At 38.8% G+C, this 22,767-nt stretch overlaps 2 long non-coding RNA genes across 2 annotated transcripts in view; one reads left to right on the top strand and one right to left on the bottom strand.

Annotated features, from left to right (window-relative positions):
* Window positions 1–22,767, top strand: part of LOC129532063 (uncharacterized) — a 431,493-nt gene that overhangs the window by 389,552 nt on the left and 19,174 nt on the right. The gene's annotated exons all lie outside the window — the stretch shown is intronic.
* On the bottom strand, window positions 6,769–10,478 carry LOC109025917 (uncharacterized). Its single transcript, XR_002004874.2, has 3 exons — window positions 10,441–10,478; window positions 8,501–8,586; window positions 6,769–7,247 (listed from the first exon to the last, which is right to left on the bottom strand). It is a non-coding gene; the product is annotated as an uncharacterized lncRNA (long non-coding RNA).

Below are 22,767 nucleotides of genomic sequence, written 5' to 3'. Positions count from 1 at the left end.
TAATAGTTTCATTCCAAAACAAAGACTGGAATTAGAAAGTGCAGGGAGAGAGTGCAGTAGGTGAAATGAAAGTTTCAATATATGTTACCATATATAGGAATCTTAAATTACCTCTAAATAATACACAAGCTGTGACATGAAGCTGAAATGAATCTGTGACAGAATGTTTCATCCAGACGCAACTTCTCATCTTTTCTTGGAGAAAGGATAGAAAAACAAGCTGACTTTGTGAAATGTTTTCCAATTAAGGCATTTCCATTTCAAATTCAAACTTGTCACCTGAGTTTCTGGATAATCCAGTGAAAAGTGAGTTCATCCTCCAATCATTTCAGACAAAATCAAGACTTTTTATTAATGAAGCACGATGTCATTAAACTAGTTGCCTTTCCAGAATGAAGTTCAATATCTTATAATTATGCCCTTGGTTTCTCAGGCATCCAAATTATCATGTTAAAGAAGAGGGAGAGTTGATTTCTGGTGGCTATACGGTAAACTTCCTACAATCCACACTCTTGGGCAAGATTATAAACTAAGCCAGCAAAGTAAGGTAAAGTCACATGCATTGTGATTTTGTAAGGTGGTGAACAACTCTTCCTAATTTTTTGACAAAAATATAAAATTTTCCTGGATCTATTTGGGAGTCACATTGCTGAAAACTCAGTAACTATTAAAGCCATGCAAAAATACTGTGTGCTTCTATGTAAAATGGAGTTAGATTATTGAGTCAGATAATTGTAAACAGATTTTTTTTACCTACATGATGTACACTGAGCACTCAACATCATGAATGAAGTTAGAATGTTTTACTATGTGAAAATGTAATATGCACTGTGACTTTACCACTCTCCTTGGTCCCCATCACTAAATGCCAATAGTGACTCCTCATCATTGTGACAATAAAAAACCCTCTCCCTGTAAATTTACAAAGGCATCCAAAAGGATAGTACCATATCCCTTAATCAGTTGATCAGTGATGAAACTGTTGAGGAAACAGACACAGTGGTCTTGATATCCTTCCCCACCTACTTAAGGACAGCAACCCATGAAAAGCCTACAAAATACAGATGTCATAATGTAAACTGATGTCTGTATTTTGAGATAATTCTCAATCTTTTCAGGCAGAGTGGTGAAATAAAGGAGCTGTGGATTTAGAATGAGAAGATTTAAGCTCCAATCCGAGTCCTGCCTGGAATCTGGCTGCTATGTGACCTTGGCCAAGTCACTTTCCCACTCTGGGTCTCATTATCCTTATCAGTAAAATGGAGATAAAAGTAATAATAACTGTCCTGTCTGCTTCACAGAATTGCTAAGAAAATGATAATCAGTATGAGATTGGATTTTGTCAACTAGTGGGTTGTTATAACTAAGTGGTAGTTCTTGTTGCTCAGAGATGCCATGAGGAGATAGGAAGTTAGATTGTGTGGCCTCTAGGGTTGCATATAAGCCTAGGACTCACTGGTGTTTTAATCAGATAGATAGTGTGACTAAGTGTGAGTTCACTGTGTCCAGTATGGGCTCACACTGTGTCCAGTGTGAGTTCACTGTGTCCAGTATCAGTTAATCTAGGTTCGATTCACTCCTTCTACATGCTGAGCACATTTTTTTCTGTTGTCCCTGGACACAGATTCCAGGACATGCTCTTCTCTCTTTTATTCCATCTCCTCCTTACCACACTGGCACCATCCCTTTGTAAAAATCATTTTCCCACTTGCTTATTCCCTCTGCTTCATGAACCCACTCTCCCTCACAATGGCCATTCTCTCTGAAATTCAGTTTCGGCTGAATACTAAGAACATAAAACAGTAGCTCCTAACCTTTACCACATACTGGAATCACCTGCGTAATTACTCAGACCATACCAGTTTATATGGCAATAATGTCCTCACGAGTTCTACCAATTTTTTGACTCTCTAGCAACATTTAGAAAGGCCAAGGTAGACATTAGAGTTAAGAAATTAGCTCAAACAGGCAAAAAACAATCAGTAACAAAGTAGCCAGGAACCTGACATTTCATGTAAGATCTGGATGTCCAAACAAGAGCAGGAAAACCACAATGAGGTCAATACAGTTTGGAGATAAAAGCTGGAATTTGGTACAGAAGTTCAGGGTCCATAGGTGAGTACAGATTAAACAGAATGACCAGTCTGGGTGCATATGCAATTAGTATACTAGACACTTCTCCTTGGTTGATGCTTTTCTTATACTCTTAGACTTGCCCAAGAACTTTCCCCTTTGCTGGGTAAGGACAGAGCTCTGGTGCTTGCTTGAACAATCACAATACGCAATCCATATATTCCCTAGGCAAAATCTGCCGTGTAGAAATCTAAGGTGGAATTCATCAGAATTCACAAACGCTCCACTGAAAGATGATCTAAGTTTTCTCAAGTGGGCCTTTGTGAAAGACAAGGCTGGAGCTAGGGGTTAGCCCCAGACCCTGAGATTAGGACCACAGGACAACCAGACATTATTGAGAAGAGCTCAGGAGGCAGAACAAACCAGGCCTCCTCACGGGTCATGGTAATTGAGAGAATCAAAGTAATGGTGATTCTCAAACTCAGATAGGTAATTGGTTCATGGTTCTGTGTGATGGAGGGGTTGATTCAATTTAAGTAGATCATAACCAGTATCTGGGAGAACTGAAAAAGGATCCAACTCCTGGGAAAAAGGACAGAGGAAACCAACCAAGTGCATTACAGTTATTAGCAACATTCTCTTTTTAAGAGAAGTCAACAGGGAAACTAAGCTCAAGTGCAATCATTCAGGCTGAGCATTGGCAGCTGCGGTTAGAGAAACCCTGGGCTCTGCGACTTGCTTCCTCTTGGACTACTCGTTCCAGACTTGTTGTATCTGGAGCTACCAATATACTCTCCACATTGGTCCAAACTGGATCAAAAATTGGGTCGGCTGAGCCCACAAGTTAATGGCATGAGTTATTATTGGGCCTGAACTGTGTGTTTTCAGGAAATGATAAACTCTCAATGGGCCTTTGGTATATTTGGGCTCAAAGGCACCTGTCACAGCTACCCCACATGGAAGACTGCTGTGCTCCAAAACCAGAGGCCATTTTTATAATATTTTGTGGAATATGTTACCTCCCTGTCCACAAAGCCTTGGCCAGAAGTGTGTTCCATGTTTTTGAACCTTGGCCACTTTACCACCACTCACCTGGAGTTTACAATCAGCTCCTTGACGTGAGAGACATCACTCCTGACTCAAGGCTTTGATTCTTCCTCCAGGACCTTAATGAGAGTCTGAGCTTACAGGTGGCCCTGAGCTGGCCCAGGCAGACCACAGGGGAAAGCAATGCTGCGATCTTCAAGATGCATTCCCTAATTCATGCATGCTTTCTCCATGGTCAATGAGGTGCTCATTTGTCTTTCTGACATTTTCCGTGTTTTGTTATGAGTAGATAGCAGAAATTTGAATTTCCACTGATGACACAGTAAGGCTTTGGTATAATCCTCATTGACCTGAGATTCAGAAGGCCCAGATTGTAGCAGGCTCTGCCACCATGTAAATTTAGGTATGTATTAAACATCTCTGAGCATTAATTTCTTCTTCAGTAAAATGAGAAAGTGATACCTAATTTGTTTTGTCCTTGAGTTGCAATAAAAATCAAATAAAACTCTAAATACAAGCTATAAGAAGGAATATAGATAAAAACTATTTATCCATTTACTCATTCATTCTCTCAGAGTTAATGAGCCTCTATTTATGTAGCAGGGAGAGCTAGTCGCTGGAGATATTAGTCAAGTGAATTATGCAGGTATAAATGAAATAATCATTCTAACAAATGTAAGTTACAATTCTGACAAAGGCAATAAAAGAAAGGTATGTGGTTCATATGATAAGGGGAATCCAACCTCCTGATGGTGTTCTTTAACTGAGCTGTGGAGGATGGAAAGAATTTAACCAGGTAAGAGGATAGAGAAGAGAATTTTAGTAACCAGAAACAGCAAAAGTCAGGAGAGGGCATGACAGATAAAAAGCACCACCGGTAAGCCAGTGAGGGTGCAACAGAGAGAAGGACAAGGTGCTGGAAAATGAGGCTTGGGAGGCAGGTCAGACCTGGATCACACATCGCTACATTGGTCATGGTGAGGACATTCTGCTTTAACTTAAAGCAATGAGATTTTGAGGGAGATGAGAGAGTGATGAAGGGAAGTGATGTGCATCTTGAGACCATCACTTTGATAGATATTTGACTGCATATCTTTTTATATTCCTTAACTTTATCCTTCATGTATCTCACTTTAAATTTTCTGTTTACTCTGATGGTTATTGTCTTTGGAAGCAGGCATATTTGGACATAAATTCGAGTTCTACCATTCACCAATTGCATACTTATTCTTCTCTGATTCTCCATTTTCTAAACTATACAATGGTGATGGTAATTCTTATCTCAAAATTTCTTAGGAATATACGTGGTGGTATCTATGTAATTTCTGGCACACAATGTCAACAAATGCTAGTTTTTATTATTATCCCCTCTAATAATTTTCTCCTCTTGTAATCACATTTTTCTGGATAGGATCCATTTTAGCTTTTTAAATTTTTTAATAAGAAGGTGGAATTATTGATCTACTACCCATAAAAGATGCTATTTCATTTATTTCCCATAGAGGGGATGGGAAATAAATGAAAGCCATTACCTTTGCTCCCCAGCACCTCTAAATATAATGCCCATGCATTACATTACTTTTTCTAGCAATAGTTTACCTGAAGTAAGGAATTAATATCATTACCCTTTTAGGATTTTGCTAGATTGAATAGTATAAAATGATTCCAGATTCCAAGAAAAGGGTTAGGCATGAGTTAATTTAGGTTGTATTGATACCACTATCAACCATTAACTGGAGGGTGTTTACCTTTCTCGATTGGATAGAGTAGCCCAGTATAAAGCCAGTGTAGCTGGTCTTACACTATTGAAAAATTGTTCACCCCACCTACTAAGCTGTTGAATGTGCAATGAAGTTCAATAAGCAGGCTCCAGACACTATTTTAAATGAAAATGGCCAATTTTGAGTAAGACAATGAAAAAGTTAGGTGGAATTTTTCCAACAAAGGGTAAAATATCAAAATTAATTTTGGGGGAAAATTAAGATTCTCCTCACAGTCTCAAAGCTTTCTTCTCTAATCACACTTCAGACACTATCAGTGAACAGAGAATCTTTGTATTATTTCCAAGTTTCTCCCATTGTCAGTCACTGTGACAAAGTGCTGGCCAGTCTGACATAATGATGAATCACTCCAGACATTGAGTTTTCACAAAGCTGTCGAGGGTTCTCAGTACACTTTGTCGTCTGAAAATGCTATGGACCAATACTAGGTGCTCTGCTCATGAACAAAGCCAGGATTTGGCAAAATTAAACATATGTATTTTAGAAAAAAAAGAGAGGTGTAATAAACATTTACTATTTCTGTTCCTACCATGTCTTCATGCTGCAATTGATTTAAATGCCTATTAAACAAATCCTCACTTCCCAAACCTCATCTCTATATTCTGCTGGAATGAGTTAGATTTCAGAGTACATTGAGAAGTTGAAATATTAAACAAATATTTTTATTTATTGTTTTCAGCTACAAAATAGCATGTGGGCTCTTCTTACCCTTTATCCTGGAAATTTTAACATACCACATAATTCTTTGCTAATAATATTGTTAACTAATTAGAACTTACAGATCTAATGCTGAATGATGGATTGATGCATAGCTCAATGTAAGTGTACTTGTAATGTCTACCTTAGTTTCCTGTTAGAAAGCTTGTCAATACACCAGTGCCTCAAATCCATTTTCTCAGTAAAAATGTTGCAGTTTTCTGATTATTATTCACAAAGGCAGCTTCCTGAGTTATTTCTGCTCCTGCACAATATTCATGATAGCAATTTGATACCTTAGCAGTTTCAAGGTTATCAAGTGATGGAAAATCCTACTGCTTACTTCAAGGTGTAACATATACAACTGTGCTGTCATCCATTATAGCAGTATAATAGTTTTTCGTAATGCCTTTCATGAACTGCTGATTTAGAAGTGTAAGCCTAACTTTTGAAGGCGCTTATCAGTCTCAGGCTAGGGAAGTATTGCTTCACTGGAAAACATCAGCAGGGACCCTTTGTGCTACTAGAAAAGAAAAAAAAGGAACTAACTTTCATTTATCTCCTAGATAGTGTTAGAGCCTTGTCCTGTGAAGTCATTAAAGTGCATCTGCAAAAAGAAAGAAACAAATAAACAAAAGCCATGGTTTAGCCTTTGAAGGGCTAGTGCTAATCAGCAATGAATCTTAGAAGGAACCATTTGATTTTGCAGATTGTGGAGGTTAAGTTAGAAAAAAGACATTACTGAGAGAAATGATGGAGGAGATTTTGCTAAAGTAACAACACAAAAAAGTCAAGCAAATTCATAATGATGCTGGGAGGTAAAACCCATCATTATTGAAAGCACCCTTTGCACATATTGTTCTATCCACGCATTGAATTTTGGTTTAGGGGTCTCTGGTTGGGCAGAGGGTTGCTTGAGTGAGTTTAGAAGGTGGCGTCTGTTTAAGTAACAGATGTCTGTGTCACCAAGGTGCTGTGTTCTCACTTTTTATATAGGGGAAATTGCTGCTGAAAGAGTTTTATTGTTTTTATGCAAATGAAAATATCATATTCTTCTCCTTAAAGGGTTTCTCTTCCTGATGTGGATCCACAGCAATCATAAAGGACCCCAGCCTCTTGGACTTTTTAAAAATATATTTTGGAATCTGACAAAGTTTCTTATGCACTGCCAACTATGCATGAAATGTGATCTGGAATTGCAGACATACTTGCTCTTTTTTAACAAGGCCCCACTGGGTTGAAGCAAATTGAGCAGGGTAAGAATCAATGCTGACCCTTCTGTGGCACCAAGAAACTGGACCTGGAGAGGCATTCACACACCTTGAGCTAGCTCTAAGCATGGAGGGGAAGGCTTGCCTTAGGGCATAATTTTGACTTCGTTCATTTGGTTCTTGGCTTCTAGAAATTTCTGATTCCTTTTATTTTCCAGAAGAGATGAGGGAGAGTGGAGTCATCCAAAAAACACCTTTCAAGTGGACACATATAATTAACTATGACAAATATTCTGGGTGACAAGATGAGAAGGAAGCAGGAAGAGCTGTATTTCTGCTCTGTAACAAAGTATGATGATTATCTTGAAGAAAAATACTTGTGCAATTATTTGAGTTTCAGGCTGAACTACTCATTTCTTTTATGGAATGTCAGTTTTATCTGAAAGTACAAAAGAGAGACAAACTATAGGAATTCAGAGTTAAGCATTTAGGATTTGCCATGAAAATGAACAACATGAGTCTTTCATTTCTAGGAAAATGACTGATGGTATTTGTTGCCAGCAGTAAAATCCAAACTTCAAGGGAAAATTTGAATTTTGGAAAACTTGTTTCCATCACCATGAGCTTACTAGCTTCATAATATTTAGAGTGTCCTCTAATGAAATTTGTGGTTTTAATAATAAATTTGATTTTTTTGATACTGTAAAATGAAATGTGTCAGTATTCAAAAAACCTGCATAATTCAGTGAACCAATATTTTCCAAGACACCATGGTGTTGCAGAATCATGCTTAGTTAAAAGATACATTCAAAGTACAAAATGGGCTAATGGATTGTAATATAACAGAGTAAGAAAAGCTTATTGATATGGTTTCAGATTCCACACACAACTAACTTTTAAGACACTACTACTTGTTGAGTTTTGGTGTACTATCAAAAAAGAATATCTACATTCATCTGAAAAGTCTATTAGAGTTCTTCTTACTTTTCCATCTACATATTGGTCTGAGGCCACATTTCCTTCACATATTTTTGTAAAACAACATACAGCAGATTGAGCCCAGAAGCAGATATAGAAATCTACCTATCTTTTTTTTCTGTTCTTTTTTTTTTGAGATGAAGTCTTGCTCTGTCACCCAAGCTGGAGTGCAGTGGCATGCAGTCTTGGCTCACTGCAACCTCAGCCTCCCAGGTTCCAGCGATTCTCCTGCCTCAGCCTCCCAAGTAGCTGGGACTATAGGCATGTGCCACCACACCAGGCTAATTTTTGTATTTTTAGTAGAGATGGGGTTTCACTGTGTTGGCAAGGATGGTCTTGAACTCCTGACCTCGTGATCTGCCTGCCTAGGCCTCCCAAAGTGCTGGGATTACAGGTGTGAGCCACCACACCTGGCCATCTACCTATCTTTTTTGAAGCCAAACAAAAGCAGGATTCAGGCTCACAGAGGTTCTCAGAGACTAATTATTGAATTGGTTCACTTATTAAAATAAACCTAGAAGACCTTTGTCAATATTCTTTTCTTGTGGACACTGTAGAAATTAAAGTGATTTCAGGAGCTCATGAGTAGTCTCATATTTTTCAAGAAGAAAACTAGATTCTATACCCAGGGAAGTCACGTAGTTGTGGTAAACCCAAGATTCCTAGGCATAAGTAGCCCAGTGCCAGTGAGGTCAAGTGAACATTAAGCCTTACCTAGCTCATTAAGCCCCACCTGCACACTTCAGGACCTCAGCATATTCTCTTCAGGGTCTTGCACTCCCTGTATGCCACCAGTGTTTCTGAAATTTTCGAAATGTTTTTCATTTGTGTTTGTAGGTCAGTTAAGTCTGCTAGGAGTCTCTGTCCTGCTGCATATAGCTCAAGGCACAGCTATATTGTTAATGTTTTCCATCTGGCTAACTAAATACCAGATTTTTCTTTTTTAAAAATTTTGGAATCTGATGGGCTTCATGTCATTGCCTTCAAGTGGCATCAGTCACCATTGCTTGAAGAATGCTGAGAGGATGTTCTTTTGCTAGGAGATGGCAGTGTAGTGAGCATCGCAGCAAGGATTATGAGCTATGAAATAGAAAAAGACCAGCTGCCTGTTCAAGACCTTGAGGAAAAAGGAGATGGGTGAAGGTAGCTTCAAAGTAAAACTAGGCACTGGTGGAGGCTGTGTGTAGGATCTAGCTTAGCACTTAGTGACTGGGGGAGGATGTTAGTGGGGAAGTGATGAGGTGAGGAGCTGAACTTCCACAGAGGATGTGGCTAAGCTAGAAATCTGGCTTGTGAAAATGTTCTGGTAACATAAATTTTTTCAAGGAAAAATGGGTTCACATGACTTCAAGGTGTCCCTAAAATATCTACACAGCTGGTTAAAGAGGCCACAGCCCAAGGGTCTGATGCTTCCCCCTTATCAAGGTTTACCTGACAGAAGTCCCATTCCCTCCAACCTTGCCATTCATCAAGAGATAATAAAACAATGACTGTTTAATGAGTGCCTCCTCCTGGAAAAGAGAGTTGTCTTGAATGAGTGGGAAATTTGAGAGGCAGGTTTGAAATAGGCAAGAATTTCAGAACTCCTAACAGCTGAAAATAGTTGCCAACCCCACTTACCCTGAGTCATGTGCCTGATCTGGAGATTGAACCACTTTCTTCTATTTCTCCTATTCTCAATTATCTTTATTTTAAAAATCACATTTGAAGGAAAGAATCTTCTGAAAATCAAAAATCTTAGAAAACATCCCTCAAGCACTTGTAAGCTGCTAGCACTCTTTGTCCCCCAGTGTCTGGATGGGTTTTGGGGTAATAAGCTTATTTTAGTAGTTCAATAAATACAATATCTTCTATGAAAATAAGTATGATTCAGAGAGTTTTTTAATCATAATTAAACATTATTTTAAATGATCAATGCTATAATTGGGGTATCTGGGGACTTTTCTTGCATATCTTCATTAGCAGAATGGAACATTTAAGGCACACTGCACACTTGGGTGTAGCTAGAGATAGCTGAGTCTCAAAGATGACCCTGAGCTTCTTATGTGGGATGAGAGTGAACATGTGCAATTTGAGTACAATAAAGAACATATGCAACTGTGTTAGAAGCATAGAACATGAAACCATTCTCTGTTCCTCCGTTATTCCACCTAAGAGAAAACCTGTACCTCTCCCTCAACATCATCTTCAAATCCATTCCATTCCCCTTCTCAACAAAGCAGCCCCCCTGAATCTTGTCTGGATACTGTGGAGGCAGAAGGTAACAGGGAAGAGTAGAAAGCAAGTTAAAAGGATGTGATGGTGAGAGAAAGAAAAGAGCCATGATGGGCCATCATGATAAGGAGTGTGACTACTTAGAGCAGAAGCAGAAGGCTCAGATTCAGACGGCAGGTAGCCTGCTGGCTTGAATCAAGCCAAGATCACACTTCCTCTGACCTGAATTAATAGAAGTTTTGCAATAGCCTTGATATTGGATAGCAGATAGATTTCTTCTGGAATGCTGGCGGCATTTGATGGGCAATGTATCTGGCATATTGTGTTAAAATAGATTTTAAAGCTAAATTTGGACTGAGGGGGAGAGAAAGTTGTGATTCATTAACAATATCTACCACGGACATGACAAGGGAGATTGCAACATGTGACAGATTTACCACCTCTGCTCCACATGGGTCTGGGGTAGCCTGCCAAATGTGTGACTTCTTCTTTCCACATTCTTAGGTTCTAAGGTCACCTTGACGCTTGGTGGCATTGTCTGTTTTAAGAGGTTGGCATGTGTATGACAATTTTTGCATAAGACTATTGCTATATTTTTCTGTCCTTCCATTTCTAGAAGGCACAGGGGATTCAAGTCTCCATGTTCATTTTCACAATCCTCTTCATTGATCCCGTTCCCAGAATAATTTTCCTAAGACTATTCCAGAGATGCCTACATCAGTCTCTGTATTCTTGCAAATGAATGACAAGGACAAAAATGAAACTATTATGAAAGAGAGAAGACTCAGGAGGATTCTTTCCCTAGGCCCTGAGATCCTCACAATAGTTCAAGCGAAATGACAGCCAAGGGCTTCCTTATCTATTCCCTTTCCTTGACCAGCCCCTAGAATGTGAACAGTTGTTCAGGAAATCCACATTATACATTGCCTGTTCCCTCTATTTATATTGCATTTTAATGTAATTGGTTGCTTTCCCCCATTTGTTCCAGGGTAGTGACACAGCTCTAGGGGCCTAAGGATGATGAAGTGAATGAGGATGGAGAGAGAAAGAGAGTACACACATGAAAAGCCCTATCAGCAATACTTCTTCTTATTTATAGTGACAACCCCAAGCAAAATATAAAAATATATTTAGAGAGATGACAGCTTTGCTGCTTCTTGATCACAGACCAACACTTAGGAGTTCCCTTTTGTGAGCAGATAAAAAGGGCTGCACCTCGATAAAACAGGGTGAGAAAAAAGGAAAGAGAGAAACTGGATGAAGGGCACTATGTCCTAGATAAAACCAGTACAAGAACCAATACATTAAATAGAAGGAGCCTCAGAATATTGCCTGTGGGTGCCTTGGACTGAAGATGGATGGAAACCTCCTCCCATCCAGGAATCATAATGCCAAGAAAGCAAGAGGTCTTTAGACTTGCCTTCCAGTCCTAGAACTTATATTTGATAAATAAAACAATTAGTCTTCAATTTACTTTATTTCAAAATAAGAGAGGGGAAAAAGGTGCATGAAAATATTTGAGAGGGGCATTACTTATTCCTGTGTTAAGAAGAGGGAGTCACAACTTATAAACAAGTCCACCTTCGAACAATTCAACTTAAGTGTGCTCTCTGCAAAGCCCAAGTGGTACAATGATGAGTAAGACACAGACCCTGTTCTTAACAAAGTCGTGGCAATGGAACCAAAAGTTTATTTGAAAGTTGGTTTGAAACTTATAATGCCATCTCCATAGAGTTAGTGTTAAATATGGCAGTTGGTTTTCAGTTCACGATTCCTTTGTTCCTGAAACATAATTCTGTTATAGTCTGAATGTTTGTGTACCCCCAAATTCATGTTAAAATTCTAACCCCCAGGGAGATGGTGTTAGGAGGTGGGGCCTTTGGGAGGTGATTAGGTCATGAGGGTAAAGCCCTCATGAATAGGATTATTGCCCTTATAAAGGGATCCACAGAGCTACCAGGCTCCTTCTACCATGTGAGGAAGGACATAGCTAGAAAGTGCAGTTTTTATAAATCAGGAAGTGGGTCCTCACCAGACACCAAATCTGCTGGTGCCTTGATCTTGGACTTTCCAGCCTCCAGAATTGTGAGAAATACATTTCTGTTGTTTACAGGCCACCTATTCAGCTTATATGTTGATATACCAGCTCTAACAAACTAAGATATATTTCTTTTATTTTCTTCCTTTATCTTCAATTTTCATTTTAAGCTCAGAGGTACATGTGCAGGATGTGCAGGTTTGTTACATAGGTAAACATTTGCCATTTTGCTGTGGGGGTTTGCTGCACAGATCATCCCATCACCTAGGTTTTTGGTTTTTTTTTTTCTATTCTTTTCTTTCTTTCTTCTTCTTTTTTTTTTTTTTTTTTCTTTTTGAGACAGCATCTCACTCTGTCACCCAGGCTGGAGTTCAGTGGCACAATCTTGGCTCACTGCAACCTCCGCCTCCCAGGTTCAAGCAATTCTACCTCAGCCTCCTAAGTAGCTGGGATTATAGGCGCACACAACCACACCCAGCTAATTTTTGTATTTCTCATGGAGATAAGGTTTCAACATGTTGGCCAGGATGGTCTCGAACTCTTGACCCCAGGTGATCCACTTGCCTTGGCCTCCCAAAGTGCTGGGATTACAGGCATGAGCCACCATGCCCAGCCTCATCACCTAGGTATTAAGCCCAGCATCCATTAACTATTCTTCCTGTTGCTCTTCCTCCCCACACTGGCAGGCCCCAGTGTGTGTTGCTCCCCGCCATGTGTCCATGTGTTTTTATCATTTGGCTCCCATTTATAAGTGAGAACATGCAGTGTTTGATTTTCTGTTTCTGCATTAGTTTGCTGAGGATAATGGCTTTCAGCTCCATCGGTGTCCCTGGAAAGGACATGATCTTGTTCCTTTTTTATGGCTGCATAGTATTCCATGGTGTATATGTACCACATTTCCTTTATTCATCAAACTAAGACATACTTTTCTATAAGGCTATTTCAACATTTATTTCTCTAGCACTGTGTTTATATTATTCTTTTTTAAATGTGGGCAAAAGAGTATTTCGAGCTCCAATCTAGTACTAAAAAGTGCTTTTCTGAATGCATTCATTCAAATATCTGACTTCTCTGATATTGATTCACTTTAAAAGTGAGAAGAGCTGGGGGTGGGGAGAAGGGCAGAAGGCTCCCTGTTTGCAGAGAGTTCAATGTTCACTCTGTATGTGAGGACCTGAAAATGCCAGTTCTGCCTTTGGCTGAAGACCTCTCACCAATGCTTTGGACATTTTTCTCTGGATCTGTCCTTGCTATCCATGCACAGTTGGTTCAGTTAACCTGACTGGCTTTGAGGGCACATGCAAGTTTACATAAATGCCCTTCTGCAGGTAGTACCATGCCCTATCTGCTCACCATGCCTCCACATGCCAACCTTTATTTCTACTCCCGGTTTACCTCTTCATTTTTTTTAGCTCTTTTACCCTGACTCTTACTCTGAATACTCAATCTCCATAAATCTGCTTTTACCTACCAGTTAACTCTTATTAATCCTATACTTGCTTAACAGAGTTATCTCTCTAAGTCAGATCACCCACCCCTGCCAACCCCACCAGTTGATTTGGAATGGCATATGTTGGTTGATATGGGAATTACTAAATCCTCAGTTACCTTTGTGAAGGAAGCATTTGTTTGGTGACTGTGGTTGTCAAACTTTGCTCCATTAGAATCATCTTGCAGCTTTCAGGAAATCCAATCTAGGTTGCATGTCATGCCAATTAAATCTGAGTCTCTAGGAGTAGAACCGGGGCATGGGCATTAAAACTCTAGGTGATTTCAAGGTGTAGACAAGTTTGAGAAACATGGTTTTGGCTGAAAAAAGCAACAGAAATGGAAACACTGTAGAGATGGAATTAGATGTACTGTGCAGAAAACTGGATTCAGGATCTCTTCACCTCACTAGCTTTGCTCCTTTGGATAAGTCATTAAACCTCTTACTGCCTTGTTTTTGTTAATGAGAAAGTGGAATTAATTATTACTTCCTAGGCTAACCCTCAGAATTCTGCAGGGGATTTAGGATATCATGGTTTTGTGGTTTTGGAAACACTCTGTGATTATAACACACAATTTAAATGTGAAGTGTTTTAATAGAATGTTATACGGTAGAAAGGCCAATTTTTCAAATTGTCCTATCTCATTTCACTCAAACACCATTCACAAATTTGTAAGCTGCATGAAATCTGTGATAGGCAGACTCTCTCAAACTTGTTTTTTGGCCACTCCCTTCTCTCTCTTGGTTCTTATGACAAGATTCACAGTATCTTCACAGTATTCACTGACTATCCAGGACCATAGCCCTAATCACCATCCTGCTCGGCTTTCACTGTATTCAGAATGATGAGAGGAAGAGGGTGACTTAGGCAGCCAAAGGCTAATCTTTGAGCCTGAAATTAGTGAATAAAAAAGTTCATGATGTTTGGCTAGGATTCCAAGGACTGCAAGTAGTGTCCTCCTTTCTGGGACTATTTTGTTATTTCCATTATGGTACTTCCTTTTTAAAAAACTTTTTGACTGGTAGCTTAACTTCTATGCCACCTTATTACCTTCTTTCTCTGTCTTGAATTCTTTTGAAATTGCCATAATATCTTGTATTGAGTCTTTCATTTTTTATCAGCTAATGCTTCTGCTCAACACTTCTGTTCAGTGACTAACGACTATATTTCTGGTTTTGACTGGGGCCCGAGCCTCTATTTCTCACAACTATTTGCTTAATGCATTGGTTTTAGATCCACATCACCTCAGAACCATGGTTAGCACAGGGATATTAGGACTGGCCTTGTCCTCTAACACACCTGCATTATTATTGGTCTGATCTTGCTCACTCATTATCAATTCTTTGATCCTTTACCTACTAAAATACTTAATGATACAATATTAGATAATAATTGTGTGCATTTTTACAATGGATTTTTCAATATACCATACCTTAAATCAACAGAATGACTGCTGCTTGATACTTTACCTATTAAAATATTTAATGATCTGATTCTAGATGATAATAATAGTGTGCATTTTTCTCTATTTATTTTTTGAAATAAATAGAGAAACATAGGTTCTTGACTTGTAACCGAAGACTGAAATTATAAAAGTATAAAATTCTACCAAATAAATTTGTAGGTTTCGTATAATTTCAATAAAAAATTGTTAACCTGTTATAACTTAAATAGTCTAAATTTCATCTGAATGAGTAAACATATAGAGATAGCCAATACAGTTTTTAAAAAGAAAAAGAGCTCACTTAAAAATGGAGATCTCACTTTGATGACAAACCATGTAGTAATTTATCTAATAATCTTAAACAGAATGGTGTTGGTGCTAGATTCAACCAGTAAATCAGAATAGAACAAGCAGCACTGCCTATGGAGTATTTAGTACATGGAGGATGAAAGCAAACATGAGCATACAATGTTTTAGTTAGATATAGGAGTGGGGAGCAAGTAAAATTTCCCCTTTACCTACTGAAAAACATTCAGGCAAATTAGAAGTTAATGAAATCCTATCAGAACTGGGGGGAAAAAAGAATATCAATAATTATTTGATCTAAAAATAAGGAAGGACTGTCTAAGCATAACAGCAACAAAGAGAATCACAGCCAGAAAAGTCATCAATAAATATGCTTAAAAACGGAAAATTCTGTGTCATATATAACATTTAAAGATAAATGGTGCATTAGGAAAGTATTTGAAACATTCATGACAAATAATAGAAGCTATCAATCTATAATATGCTCACACAAATTGATTAAATGAAAAAAGTCCTTAAACCCAAGAGAAAAGTGGTTAAAATGTCACAGCAAGCAATTCTTTGAAAAAGAAATACAAGTATTCAATAAATATATAAAAATGCTCAGTTTCATTTATAATCCAAGAAATGCACATTAAACAACTGTAGAAAATTATTTCCCACCCTTAAGAGTGCTAAGGGAAAAAAATTTCTCATTCAATAATGGGAAGATGTTGCCAGTCTGTCGTTTTATTCAGAGTAGCATAGAATTTATCTTTTTTTGTATTAATTCTTGGAGACCCATCCTGAAACAATAATCAGATAAATGATCAATTTATTATATTATGGAAGATTTAAAATTATACATCCATACATTTAAAAGGATTTTACGTAGTCACTAAATCATGTTTGCAAAGAATATTTGATAATATGCAAAAGTTCTCATAAAGTCTCAAATAGAAATAAAACATGATACAACATGAGATAGCAAGGCATAATAAGAGTTTACCCACCAAATGATCATATTAAATCACAGTTTGTATGTTCAGGGCACTTCCTCGTTCATCACTCATTTAATCCTTATTTGGTAGGAAATGGAAGCATTACCTACTTGTCTTCTTGAGTTGATAAAGAAATAGATTCAAAGCTGATGTTTTCTCATCCTGGTCCCCAACTTTTTCCTTAAGTTTAGTGCCATGGACAAAGAGCTACATAAAATAATTACAGGGTATGTCAATTTTCTGGAACTGTTCCTGAGTTCCTCGTACCATTAAATATAAGGTAATGTATTTTTGGAGTAGCTAATATGTGGTAGGGTCTTCTCTGGGCACAAGAATACTCTGGTGAAGAAGAATGAGATGTTTTGCTTCTTTTGGAATATAACACTAAGGATGAAAGAAGATAGACCAAAAGCAAATACAAAAATAAACAATATAATTTCCAGACTTGATAAGTGCCAAGAAGAAAATAGAGTGGCTTGTTAGAGAATCAGCATTTGTGGAGTGACAGGAACAGGAGCTTTATTAGAGTAGTCAGGGAAGACTTCCAGGAGGAGGTGACACTTAAGCAGAGTCTTAAATGATGAGAAGGCAGCCATGGGAAGATCTGAGAAAGAGGGTTTCTATCAAAGGAGAGAGCATGTAAGAAAGGCCCTGAGGCAGAAAAGAGCTAATAAGAAAGCCAGTGAGACTGGATCATGGTGTCTAAGGGAGAGAATAGTGTGAGAAGAAATTGAAGAATGCTGAGTTCAGATCATTCTGAGCTGTGGGGTCTAGAATAGCTCATAATATGTGATTGGTGTATATTCTACTGGAAGGCAATCAGAGGAAGTGGAACTTAAACTGACCAGTTGCTCAAATAAGTAGTAGTTATGTGGACAGAATGGTGAGGAATACCATAGCATCAACTAGAGCAAGATCATGATATAAAGCAGATTTATATGATAACTATGTGATACAAAAATACATTTGTTCCTTCAGTTATTCCATTCATTAGATAGGGAGGGAGGCTGACTAGCTTTTGCCAATAGCACTTTTGTTTTAACTAACATTTTAAGAAAGTTCAGGTATAGTCTCTGTGAAGCTCTTTTAGAATCCTAGTTTTTCCTTTGTCATACTACCTTGTATTTAATGGAATGAGAAACTCAGAAACAGTTCCAGAAGATTGACACCCCATATAAATCAAAAATATCAAAAATTGTTCCACACTTTGTACAAGTTATAAAAATTAACAATAGAAAGTTTAACAATAAAAGGCAAATAAACAATACTGTCCAGAGTCTTATCAGTCATGTGAGGCTAATAATAAATGCAACTCAACTGATCATAAATTTAAGAAAAAATGAAATATTTATTGTGAAAGAGTAAATATGAGCCTGAATCCTTAGCAATGCAACATAAATGAACAAAAGATTCCCATTAGATTTCAATGCTTGGTCGATTTAATTTTATTGCAACTAAATTCATCTCTTTTCTGTGAGCAGATTGCAATGTAAACGAATATTTATGATGTTTTATAACTATTCATAGTTCAGTGTTAAGAAAACATCTAAAGTGCTTTTTAGTTATGTATTTTGAGATAGGTAAATTTGAATACCTACAGAAAAAATAAGCCAGGCTCCCTGTTGTGCCTTTGTTGTGTTTTGCTAACGCTTTTTGTATGCTAAAGTTTAACTGACTACAAGAAGAAGAGGAAAAATAAATTTAGAAAGTTTAGGATCAGTTCTTTCCTATTCAGCCAATATATCATGACCCGCATTCAAACATCCCACTCCTTTTCACCTCTTTTGCCCCTTAGCCTTCTGAAGTCCTCTCCTTACAGAAATCTGATGCTGGAAGAGCTCAGCTATTTGCTTTCTCTGCTTCTCTCCCAGCCTGCCATTGAAAGGCGCCCCAGGAATTAACACTAATACAGGACCTTCAACCTCTGCTGAGCGCCTGATGCTGTACATAAGCCTGAACTTTCCCATCAGCATCTTATCTTTCCCCAGGCCTACGTTAATTTCCTCAAGACCTCTCTCTGCTCAGCATTCTGCTTCACACCCAATGATTGCCTTTCAATGCATTTCTTCCTTTGTCACAGAAAACAGATGCCTTCCTAAGGGTCTCCTTAAAGTTTTTTTTTTTTTTCCTAGCCACTCTGGTCTTAACACTTACCAAATTATCTTTGCAGCCTCCCATCCTTGCTGCACCCCAAACACTGATGTAGAAGAAGTTCTTGATCTCATCTAAGCTGTTTTCCCCACATCTTCCTTAAACTGTGTTACCTGCCTGCTTATCTAGGCTTAAGCAGACACACTTCCCAGGAAGGACCCTTTACTCCTGTCTTCTGTCACTGAATCCACTCAAAGAGGTATTTTAATTTTACCTTTTTAAATTTCTTATATCTTGTCCCTTTTCTGCATTGACACTGTCCTGTATTTGGCCCACGTTCTTCAGTTTCTTCTTAAGACTTGTTACCTGAAATTTGTTCAGTCAGCAAATATTCATTAAATGCTGTTGTAGGCAGACTCTGTTTTAGGTAGATGAGACACACAGGGGAACCAAATGTGTTCTTGAGGATCTCTGCTCTCTCCTCTTGAGGAGCCTATATACTCGTTGGCAGAGAGCAATAACAAACATAAAATATAATAAGTGAATACCTTATTATATTGTAAATTAAAATGTGGCAAGTGCTATGGAATAGAACAGGGTAAGGAGAACCACAACAGTTGGTGGGGTCAGGGGTTACCATTTAAGATAGGATGCTCAAAGTAGGCCTTTCCAAAAAAAGGTGACATTTGGGCAAAGACTTATATGAGGTGCGGGAATATAGACAGGAGAAATTTGGAAGAAAAACAGAAACACTCAATAGAAAGAACCTAAGGAGAAAGTATACCTGAAGAGTTTGAAGACCCACCAACCAGTAAGAAGGCCAGAATGGCAGAAGCAGAGTGAGCAAAGGAGAGAAAGTAGATTGAGGTTTAAAAGGTGAGGGGGAAGGCAAGGTAGGTATTTCAGGTACCTTTGCTGTTACTGAGGATTTTTTTTTTTTTTAAGCGAAGAGTGATATTCATGTTTCAAGAGGATTGTTCTATTACTGAGTACAGATTTTTAGGGAGTAAGAATGAAAGCAGACAGACCTGTCAGGAGGTTTTTGAAATAGGTGATGATGGCTCTCTGGTCAAGTAGCAGCAGTGAAGGCGGCCAGAAGTAGAAGTTTAGCTACCTCATGACAGTAGAATAGGATTTGCTTAAGGATTGAATGTGGGGCATATAAGACAGAGGTAAGCTAAGGTAGTCCCCGAGAGTTTTGGTCTGAACAACTAGAAGCAGTGAAGTTGCTATCCCTGGAGATGGACAAGGCTGCCAATAGAGCAGGTTTTATAAGGTAAGACCAGGGGTTCAGTTTTGGACATGTGAAGTTTGAGGTTTCTATTAGATGTTCTAGCGGAGGCGGCATTAAGGAAGCAGTTGCATATGTGAGGCTGGAATTTGAAGGAATAGGTGAGATTTTTATTCATATATATATATGTGTGTGTGTGTATATATATATATACACATACATATTTGAGGTGTTGACATATAGATGTTACAACTGTAGAGAGAGAAGAGAATCAAGAGTAGTACCCTAAGGCTTTCTAACGTAGAGAGTTGTGGAAAAAATCTGAAATTCTCTCAAAAACAGAAAAGCAATGACCAATGAGATAGAGAAAAGCATAGATAGATAAAGCAAAGATAGCTAAAGAAAATGTGTGCCTTGGAACCAAGATCAAGCAAAGATATTTAAGAAGAGGATTTATGCAACTGTATTATGTTGATAATAAATAGGTTACTTAACATGAGGACTAAGAATTGTCCGTTGGATTTAGATGAATAATTTCTGTGCAATAGTGGGGCCTAAAGCATGATGACAGTAGGTTTACAAAAATAAATGGGAGAAGAAAAATTGGGGCAGTGCGTATGGACAACTCTTGTGAGATGTCCAACAAAGGGAACAGAAAAACATGACAGTAGCTGGTGGGAAAAATGAGTCAAGAGAAAGATTTTTAGGATGGGAAGAATGAGAGCATATGTGTATGCTGATGGGAATAATCCATGGGAAAAGAAAAATGTCTTGCAAGAGGCAGGGAGAATTGCTTGGAGCAGGCGAGAGGGAATGGCATCTAGTGCCCACGTGGAGAGACGCTTTTAGCAGGTGCACAGGAAGCTCACTGCTGATGTCAGGTAGGGGGTCCAGGACATGCAGGCTCTGAAAGTGGTAGATGTGGTGTTGAGGGTCTGTGGAGGTTCCCTCTGGTTGCTTCCATTTCCTCAGTAAAGTAGGAAGCAAGGTCAACCACTAAGTATGAGGTTGGGGAGGAAGAGGCAGTTTGAGGGAAGAAGAGGGGTGATAAATATCTGGAAGGTGGAGGAGTGAATGGCCATGCAGCCTGATTGCTGGGCAGCACAGAGAGCCCATTCTTGGTCATGCAGATCAAAGGCGATCAGTCAGGGAAACTTTATCTCTCCAAGTACCTGGTTCGCTCCATCTTGGTCTTGTTCATAGTGAGAGTTCTGTGGCTAGGACAGTGCCTGGCACACAGCAGGCACCTCATCCCCATCCTGCCTCTAACCTGGCCTCCCTCGAATTCATTCTTTACACAGCTGTCAGAGGGAGTACTGTAAAAACAATGCTTATCTAGTTGCAGTGATTTTCCTTAGTCCTCAGTACAGCTCAAACTTGTTACGGCAAGACAGAAAGCTTTTCATGGCCTGGTCTTTGGTTAGGTTTGAAACTGCAGCTGTTGTGTTTATCCTCATGCCTCACACTGTAGGGGCAGTCGTATTGGCCACCTAGCAATTGCCATGATGTTCAATGCTATTTCTTTCTGGACTATCCTCATCACCTCTAGCTCTCACCTAACTAATTCGTACTGATGCTTCAGAGATTCAGCTCAGACATCACCTGCTCCAACGAGCCTTCACTGACACTCTCCCTAACACTTCTTCCTCCCAGGCTGCACTGGATGCCCTACAGAACCCTTTGGTGACTTCTATCTCACCCTTTCTTCTGTGTCTCCTCTGTTCAACAAAATAATATTGGTAAATTCTAGGATGTCAACATGGTTTTTATCTGTATCCTGAGCTCCTACCATGGTGTCTGGCATATAACATGTTCTCAAAAAATGTCTGTGGAATGAAGGAAGAAAAGACAAGAACCAGTAATGACTGTCTATTGTCTATCAAGACAGGTTCCAGTAAACATTAATACATAATACATAGCAGTAAGCTCCAAGGCAGCCATTCTGGACTTCTTGGATTATTTGCTTAATTCTTTGACCCTTTCCTACTCCTAAAGTTACTTTATGTATATCTCTGATTTTTACAAGTAGAATAGTTGTGATGTGTTTAAGATCTGACTTGCAGACATGGCATCAGTAAGACATACCCATTGAACAGTTTTTCAGAGTCTGGAGTTAGGTGGCCCTGAGCCATGCTCACTTACCTATGTATGATTAGCAAGGAGCAAGAAACACACACTCTGGAGGCCTTTAGGCCCAGGCTGAATCTACACTCCCTCCCTTTACCTCTAGGAGTCTCCATTTCCTCATTTGTGATAAGCTTGCCTGGAGTGATATTCTAAGGATGGCATTTTGTAGATGAACAAAAAATGCTAGTTCGCTGTTATAATCATGACCCAGGATTCTCATTGTTTGGGCAGCTGCCCTAAATAACAAGTGGCTACAGATCTGAACAAAACAACTCTTCCACTTGACAAACTGCCTTTCTCTACTCTCTGAGGTCAGCCTGCTTCTTGTTCTTTAGGTCTTAATTTGAATGTCCTCACCTTCTTCAGTCACTCTGTCTAAATCAATTCTCACCACACCTTCCCCATTCCCCACTTACTTCCCCCTTGTCATCTCAATGCTGCAGTCCCTTCATAGTGTTGATCAGCATTTGCAATTCTAGAGTTCAAGTCCCATAATTATCTTGTTCAGCATTATATGTCCAGTGCCTAGAGTCCAAAACATAGATAACAAGCAATCCATAAATACCTGAAGAATGGATGAATTGCACTATGCTTTGATCATACTGGACAGCTAATTTGCCTAGGAATTCTAGGAGTTGTTTAATTTTACCAAGTCACCTAGAAACTTTGAAGAGAATGTTTATCTCTCAGCTTCAGGTATAAGGATCATCCTTTCTAGACTTTTCTTCTGTCTCCCATTCCTAATGGCTTCACCACTGAAGATTATGACAACTATATTCTGTGCTTGCAGAACAATTTGTAAGTCTAAACCATCTTCAAAAGTTCTTAGCAAATGCTTGGAAACAGAATATTTAGAAAAACAGGTAGCTTCTTAAATGAAGCCGCTGTATGTATATATATATATATGTATAATAAAATCTATTGGCCGTGCTTTAGGATTAGAATCCCAACCTGCCTCCCCCTTCCACCAGGAATTGAAGGAGCATGCCAGAATGCGTTGGAAAGCTGATTACGCCCTGCAGTCGCTTACAAACTGGCTCAACACGTCAAGACTGACATG

This window comes from Gorilla gorilla, chromosome 11, assembly GCF_029281585.2.
Source record: "Gorilla gorilla gorilla isolate KB3781 chromosome 11, NHGRI_mGorGor1-v2.1_pri, whole genome shotgun sequence".
In the NCBI taxonomy this organism is placed as follows: domain Eukaryota; kingdom Metazoa; phylum Chordata; class Mammalia; order Primates; family Hominidae; genus Gorilla; species Gorilla gorilla.
Note: the sequence above shows the minus strand (reverse complement) of the source record. Positions and strands in the feature narration are given on the sequence as shown.